Genomic DNA, 7,776 nt, shown 5'->3' with positions numbered 1-7,776 from the left:
TTAGTAGACTCTTCAAAGCGAGAGCAAGCTATTTTGGGCAAACTAGCAGTGCCTCATACCGTTAGTCAAGTAGCCACAATGTGTGAAGTGTTGCTAGAAACAGGAGAAACTCATGTGCTCAGGTCCAGAGTGGGTGCACTTTCTCATAACCTCAGCATTCAGGATTTGGTTGGGGTGGGGTCAAGGTTCCTACAGCAGCAGAGAGTGAGAAAGAAGGTGGAAACTGCTCAACTGAATGGATTTATAAAGGGAAGAGATGGTCACTTTCAATATGCCACAATGCTTGTTCTTAGCAGGATAAAATGCAGCACAAGTACCTCGAACTGCATTTCATCTGGGGAAAAAACCACTGCAGGCAGGGGGACTTATGCGCACCAACCTCAGCTGCAGCTCCGAGAAGGGAAAGCTGCTACTCGAGTTGAGCTTGACAGTAGTGGGGGAGAGGGGGCAGAAAAGATCATTGTATACACGGACCTCTTGGCAAATGATTCATTGTGAATCCTTATCTTTGAAGGAACAAAAAGGCAGTTTGTGGCAAAAAAGAAATATTGTTTAAAAGAATACTTTCAGAAATACCTGTGTGGTAATCACAGCTAACTTTTGTGGCTCACTGTGTGCTTTCTGTCCTAGAGGCTTTATTTATATTAACTCCTTTAATCCTCACAAAAACCCAAGAGGGTAGGTAGGTACTATTATTATCCCTGCTCTACAGATAGGGAAATTGAGGCATGGAGTGGCTAAATAAATTCGAAGGTCAAATGCCTGGTGAGTAGCTGCAATGGGTTCTAATCCCAGCAGTCTCACCTTAGAGCCCAAGTTCTTAACTCGCTATGCTCGGCTTCTCGGGACTCTCAGTAAGCATCTGTCCTAACTATAACAGGAGCTCAGCAAAATACACGAAAAAAAAGAAACCCAAAATATATTAGAATACTTTGTTGAAGAGAAGCAGAATTAACACTGCACCCAAAAGTCAGTGGTCTGAAAAACATCTGAAAAGCTCTGACAATTCTGGGAAATAATGAAGAGAGGAAAACAAAAAAGGATACAGAACCAACAAGTAAATGGTATTTCTTAAAAAGAAATAAATTCAAATAGTTCTCTGAAGCAATAATTACAATATAATAGAAAAACTCAGGTTTTTAAATACTAAGTGGGCAGATTTTGAACCTTATTTCATTAGCAAAATTAACAGAATCATACTAAGATATTCTGGAGAAAACAGTAAAGAAGAAAATTCTTCAAACATCTAGAGAGAAAAATGGGTAGTTTAAGTCCTCACTTCTAATCAGAAGTGACCACCATCTACATATTTGTAATGGAATAAAGTGATAGATAACTAGAAGGAGTGTCTAGGCATGCAAGAGCTTAGAAAGTACCGCACTCTGATGTTTCCCCCCAAAATGACAAAGGTTTATACCAGCACATGGAAAGAAGAATCAAAATCAGGAATTCAGGAACATGAAACTTTAAAATTTTTTAAATGATTAAGAACTGGCTGGGGAGCAAGGGAAGGTACTGGTAAAATAGGGGTAAAAATATATATATGCTAAATAAAGGCAAATGCCAGTAGAATGTAAAAATGAGTTCTACATCTTAAATTATTATAGAACATAAAAGCTGAAAACCCAATTATAGAAGTAAGAAGACAGGGTTGGCATATATCATAAAATGATTAGAAGTCAAGGCAGAAAGTGTTAAAAAAATAGGACAAGAACTATCCTGTACAGGCATACCTTGGAGATACTGCAGGTTTGATTCCAGACCACTGCAGTAAAGTAAGTCACACAAATTTTTGGGTTTCCCAGTGAATTTAAAAGTTATCTTTATACTGTAGTCTAGTAAGTGTGCAATAGCATTATGTCTAAAAACGCAATGTATATATCTTAATTAAAAAATACTTTATTGCCAGAAAATGCTAACCTTTTTCTGAGCCCTCAGTCAGTCATTAATCTTTTTGTTGGTGGAGGGTCTTGTAAAAAACACAGTATCTGCACAGCACAATAATAATGAGGCATCCCCACATAAAGAAAAGATTATTTAAAATGAAGTTATGGAAAACCCAAAAATAAGTAAAGGGGCACAGAAGAAGTGGTTTTTATGGACGATGATGAGAGTTTAGCAGACATCTAGGAGCTGACTGTGATCCTCCCTGGAGACTGGGGAAGCCAGCAGAACTACCTCTGCCCCCTCACGTGAACCCACTACAAATCACAGCTATCTCCCTAGAAGGAGCTTGTACACATGCCTGGTGCCCCAGCTTTTGCAGCTGCCTCCCAAGCAAGAGGCCCCTAGATCACCTGGCTGTGACAGCCAACAAGGTTTGCACTCATGGGTCCCTTTAGCAAAGCAGTTATTAATGGGTGCAGGAGTCCTTCCTGCTCCTGCCTGTGGCTATACAGCTGTGCCCAGTGCAGAGGGAGCAGGCAAAAACGCCCATCTCCCAGTGTTTCCCTGGAAGAGCCCTAACTATATACTTTCCCAGCTGCTGTCTGATGCCACAACTTTGAATCAGCCTGCATCTAGGTGCTGACTGTGATCCTCCCCTTCAGGGCAATGACAGGTCTTGGAATACCTTCTACTGGGAGCCACAAATAACAAAGGCAGCAGCATGGACATCACAGAAGTCTAAGAGACAACAAAGAGCTCTGGCTAGGCTGAGTGATAAGTTCCATTTCCTATGCAAGATTACTCTGTCAAGACTGGGAGAGGTGGTTGTTTTACCTAATGTGCAGAAAGCAACAGAGAGAGTCAAAGAAAATGAAGAAACAGCGATATGTTTCTAACAAAAGAAGATAAATCTCCAGAAATAGACCTTAATGAAACAGAGATAAGTGATTTATCTGATAAAGACTTGAAAATAATGGTAATAAAGATGTTCACCGAAACTAGGACAATGTATAAACAAAGTGAGAATTTCAAAAATGAGAACAAGTATAAAAGTACCAATTGGAAATCATGGAGCTGAAGAATACAACTGAACTGAAAAAATCAATCAAGGGGTTCAACAGCAGACTAGATCATGCGGAAGAAAGAATCAACAAGCTCAAAGACAGGGCAGTGAAGTTCATCAATCAGAGGAGCAAAAAGAAAAAAAGAATAAAAAAGAGTCAAGATGGCTTAAGGGACTTATGTGACACCATCAAGCAGACCAATATTTGCATTATAGAGGTCCCAGATGGAGAAGAGACAGACAAAGGAGCAGAAAGCTTATTCAAAGAAATAATGACTAAAAACTTAGCCAACTTGGGGAAAGAAAAAGACATCCAGATCCAGGAAGCCTAGAAAGTTTCAAAAAACATGAATCTAAAGAACCCCAAATCAAAACACATTATAATTAAATTGTCAGAAGTTAAAGACAAGGAGAGAATCTTAAAAGCAGCAAGAGGAAAACAATTGGGAGAAGATAAAAAACTCATACAACTCAACAAAAACCCCAGAAACAACCCAATTAAAAAAATGGGCAAAAGATCTGAACAGACATTTTTCCAAAGAAGATATACAGAGAGCCAAAGGCACATGAGAAGATGTTCAAAAGCACTAATTATTAGGGAAATGCAAATCAAAACTACAATGAAATATTACCTCACGCCTGTCAGATGGCTATTATTAACAAGACAAGAAATAAATGTTAGAGAGGATGTGGAAAAAAGAGACCACTCATACATTGCTGGTTGGAATGGAAACTGGTGCAGCCACCATGGAAAACAGTATGGAGATTCCTCAAAAAATTAAGAAAAGAACTACCACCTGATCCAGCTATTCCACTGCTGGGTATTCATCGAAAGAAAATGAAAACACGAATGTGTAAAGATACATGCACCCCTATGTTCACTGCAGCATTACTGACAATAGCCAAGACATGGAAACAACCTAAGTGCCCATTGGACGAATGGATTAAAAAAGATGTGGTAAATATACACAATGGAATACTACTCAGCCATAAAAAAGGATGAAATCTTGTCATTAGTGACACCATGGATGGACCTTGAGGGTATTATGCTAAGCAAAATAAGTCAGGGAGAAAGTCAAACACTGTACAATCTCACTCATAAATAGAAGATAGAAATAACAACAACAACAACAAACAGAGACACAGAGATTAGACTGGTGGTTACCAGGGGAGAAGTGGGGAGTGAGGAGGGCGAAAGGGGTGAGTGGGCACATGCACATGATGATGAATAGTAATTAGTCTTTGGGTGGTGAACACGATGTAATCTACACAGAAATTGAATGTACACCTGAAATTCATGTAATGTTATAAACTAATGTTACCTCAACAAAAGAAACAAAAAACCCCCCAAAACCTTCCAAACTCTCAATAAAATGAGTACAGAAAGTACATAAATATAATAAAGGCCATATATGACAAACCCACAGCCAACATCACACTTAATGGTAAAAAACCGAAAACCATCCCTTTGAGAACAGGAACAAGACAAGGGTGCTCACTCTTGCCACTCCTATTCAACACAGTATTGCAGGTTTTGGCCAAAGCAATTAGGCAGGAGAAATAATAGGTATCCAAAGGGAAAGGAAGAAGTAAAACTCTTGCTGTTGACAGATGACATGATTCTATATATATTAAAACACTAAAGAATCTACCATAAAACTATTAGAAATAACAACTATAGCAAAGTTGCAGGCTACAAAATCAACTTATAAAAATCAGTTGCATTCCTAGGGGCCAGTCCCATAACATAGTGGTTAAGTATAGTGCCCTCTGCTTTGGTGGCCCGGGTTCATGCGTTTGTATCCTGGATGTGGACCTACACAACTTGTCAGCCATGCTGTGGTGGCAACCCACATATACAGTGGAGGTAGACTGGCACAAATGTTAGCTCAGGGCTGATATTCCTCAGCAAAAAATAAAAAATCAAGGGGCTGACCTGGTGGCATAGTGGCCCTGGGTTTGCGGGTTAGAATCCTGGCATGGACCTGTACACTGATTTTTGGGCTGTGCTGTGGCAGCGTCCCACATACAAAAACATGGAGAAAGACTGGCACAGATGTTGGCTTGGTGACAATCTTCCTCACCAAAAAAGAAAAAAAAATCAGTTGCATTTCTACACAATAATAACTAGGAGAAACAGAAGTCAAGAATATACTCCCATTTACAATTGCAACAAAAAGCATAAAAAATCTAGGAATAAATTTAACCAAAGAGGTGAAAGACCTATATAATGAAAACTATAAGACACTGTTGAAAGAAACTGAAGAAGACATAAGGAAATGGAAAGTGAAATAAGTCAGAGAAAGAGAAATTCTGTATGATCTCACTTGTATGTGGAATCTAAAAAGACTGAACTCACAGAAACAGAGAGCCAACTGGTAGTTGCTGGGGGCTAGGGAGTAGGGGAATGGGCAATAGCAGTCAAAGGATACAAACTTCCAGTTATAAGATGAATAAGTTCTGAGGATCTAATGTACATACAGCATGGTGACTATAGTTAATAATAATATCACAGTGTATACTTTTAAGTTGCTAATAGAGTAGATCTTAAATGTTCTCAATACACATACCACAGATAACTATGTGGAGTAATGGATGTGTTAACTAAGCTTATTGTGGCAATCATTTTGTAATATATACATATATGAAATCATCAAGTTGTACCCTTTAAACTGACACAATTTTGCATGTTAAATTCATTTTAATAAAGTTGGAGAAAAAAGATTCTATGGGATATTGATTCTAAAAAAAAGAAATAAAAATGGAAATATAACATACTAAAACTTATTGGATGCAGTAAGAGCAGTTCTTACAGGGAAATTCATGGCGATAAATGCCTACATTAAGAATCAAGAAAGATCTCAAATAACATAACTCTACACCTCAAGTAACAAGAAAAAGAAAATAAGACCAAAGTTAGCAGAAGGAAGGAAATAACAAAGATCAGAGCAGAAATAAATGAAACAGAAACTAAAAACACAAAAGAAAAGATAAATAAAACTAAGAAGTGATTAAACACAAAAAAACAAAATAGTCAAACTTTTAGGCAGACTTACCAAGAAAAAAAGACAAGACTCAAATAAAATTATAAATGAAAGGAGACATTACAACTAATACCACAAAATACAAAGGATCAAGAGACTATGCTAACCAAGTACACACCAACAAACTTGACAAGCTAGAAGAAATAGGTAAATTCCTAGAATCATACAACCTATCAAGACTGAATCATGAAAAAATAGAAAATCTGAATAGGCCAATTACTAGTAAGTAGATTGAATCAGTAATCAAAAATTTTCCAAAAAAGGAAAGTCCAGGATCAGACAGGTTCACTGGTGAATTATACCAAACATTTAAAGAATTCATCCCAATCCTGCTCAAACTCTTCCCAAAAAAAGAGAAGAGGAGGGAACACTTCCAAACTCATTTTATGTGGACAGCATTATCCTGATACCAAAACCAGAGAGGGACAGTAAAAGAAAAGAAAATTACATGGCAATATCTCTGATAAACATAGATGCAAAAATCCTGAACAACATATTAGGAAACAAAATTCTGAAGCACATCAAAAGGATCATATACCATGATCAAGTGGGATTTATTCCAGGGATGCAAGGATGGTTCAATATCCACAAATCAATGAGATACACCAATTAAGAAAATGAAGGATAAAAACCATATGATCATCTCAATAGATGCAGAAAAAGTATTTGACAAAATTCAACATCCATTTATGATAAAAACTAGCAACATACTGGGTGTAGAAAGAATGTACCTCAACATAATAAAGGCTATATATGACAAATCCACAGCTTATGTCATCTTCAACAGTAAAAAGCTGAAAGGCTTTCCTTTAAGATTAGGAACAAGACAAGAAGGCTGACTCTCGCCAATTTTATTCAACATAGTATGGAAGTTCTAGCCAGAGCAATTAGGCAAGGAAAAGAAATAGAAGGAATCCAAATTGAAAAAGAAGAGGTAGATGATATGCAGATGATATGATATTATATACAGAACACCCTAAAGACTTTACCATAAAACTGGTAGAACTAATAAATGAATTTAGTCAAGTTGTGGGATACAAAATCAACATACAAAAATCAGTTACATTTCTATACACCAACAACAAACTATCAGAAAGAGAAATTAAGAAAATAATCCCATTTCAATTGCATCAAAAAGAAGAAAATGCCCAGGAATAAATTTAACCAGGGAGTAGAAAGATCCTTACACTGAAAATCGTAAGACATCAATGAAAGAAATTGAAGACAACATTGATAAATGGAAAGACTTTCCATGTTCATGGAATGGAAGAATTAATATTGTTAAATGATCTATACTATCCAAAGCCATCTACAGATTCAATGCAATCTCCATCAAAATTCCAATGGCATTTTTCACAGAAATAAAACAAGCAATCCTACTATTTGTATAGAACCACAAAAGACTCTAAATAGCCAAAGCAATCTTGAGAAAGAAGAACAAAGCTGCAGGAATCACAATTCCTGATTTCAAACTATATTACAATGCTATAGTAATCAAAACACTATGGTATTTGCATAAAAACAGACATATAGATCAATGCAACCGAGGGCGTAGAAATAAACCCATGCATGTATGGTCAATTAATTTATGATAAAGCATTTCAAGAATATACAATGGGGAAAGGACAGTCTCTTCAATAAATGGTGCTGGGAAAACTGGACAGCCATACGCAAAAGAAAGAAGCTGGACCCCTATCTTATACCATACAGAAAGTCAACGCAAAATGAATTAAAGACTGAAATTTAAGACCTGAAGCCATAAAACTCCTAGAAGAATACACA

The sequence above is a fragment of the Equus asinus genome, chromosome 20, assembly GCF_041296235.1.
Source record: "Equus asinus isolate D_3611 breed Donkey chromosome 20, EquAss-T2T_v2, whole genome shotgun sequence".
Classification (NCBI taxonomy): Eukaryota; Metazoa; Chordata; class Mammalia; order Perissodactyla; family Equidae; genus Equus; species Equus asinus.
This window is presented reverse-complemented; position numbering follows the sequence as displayed.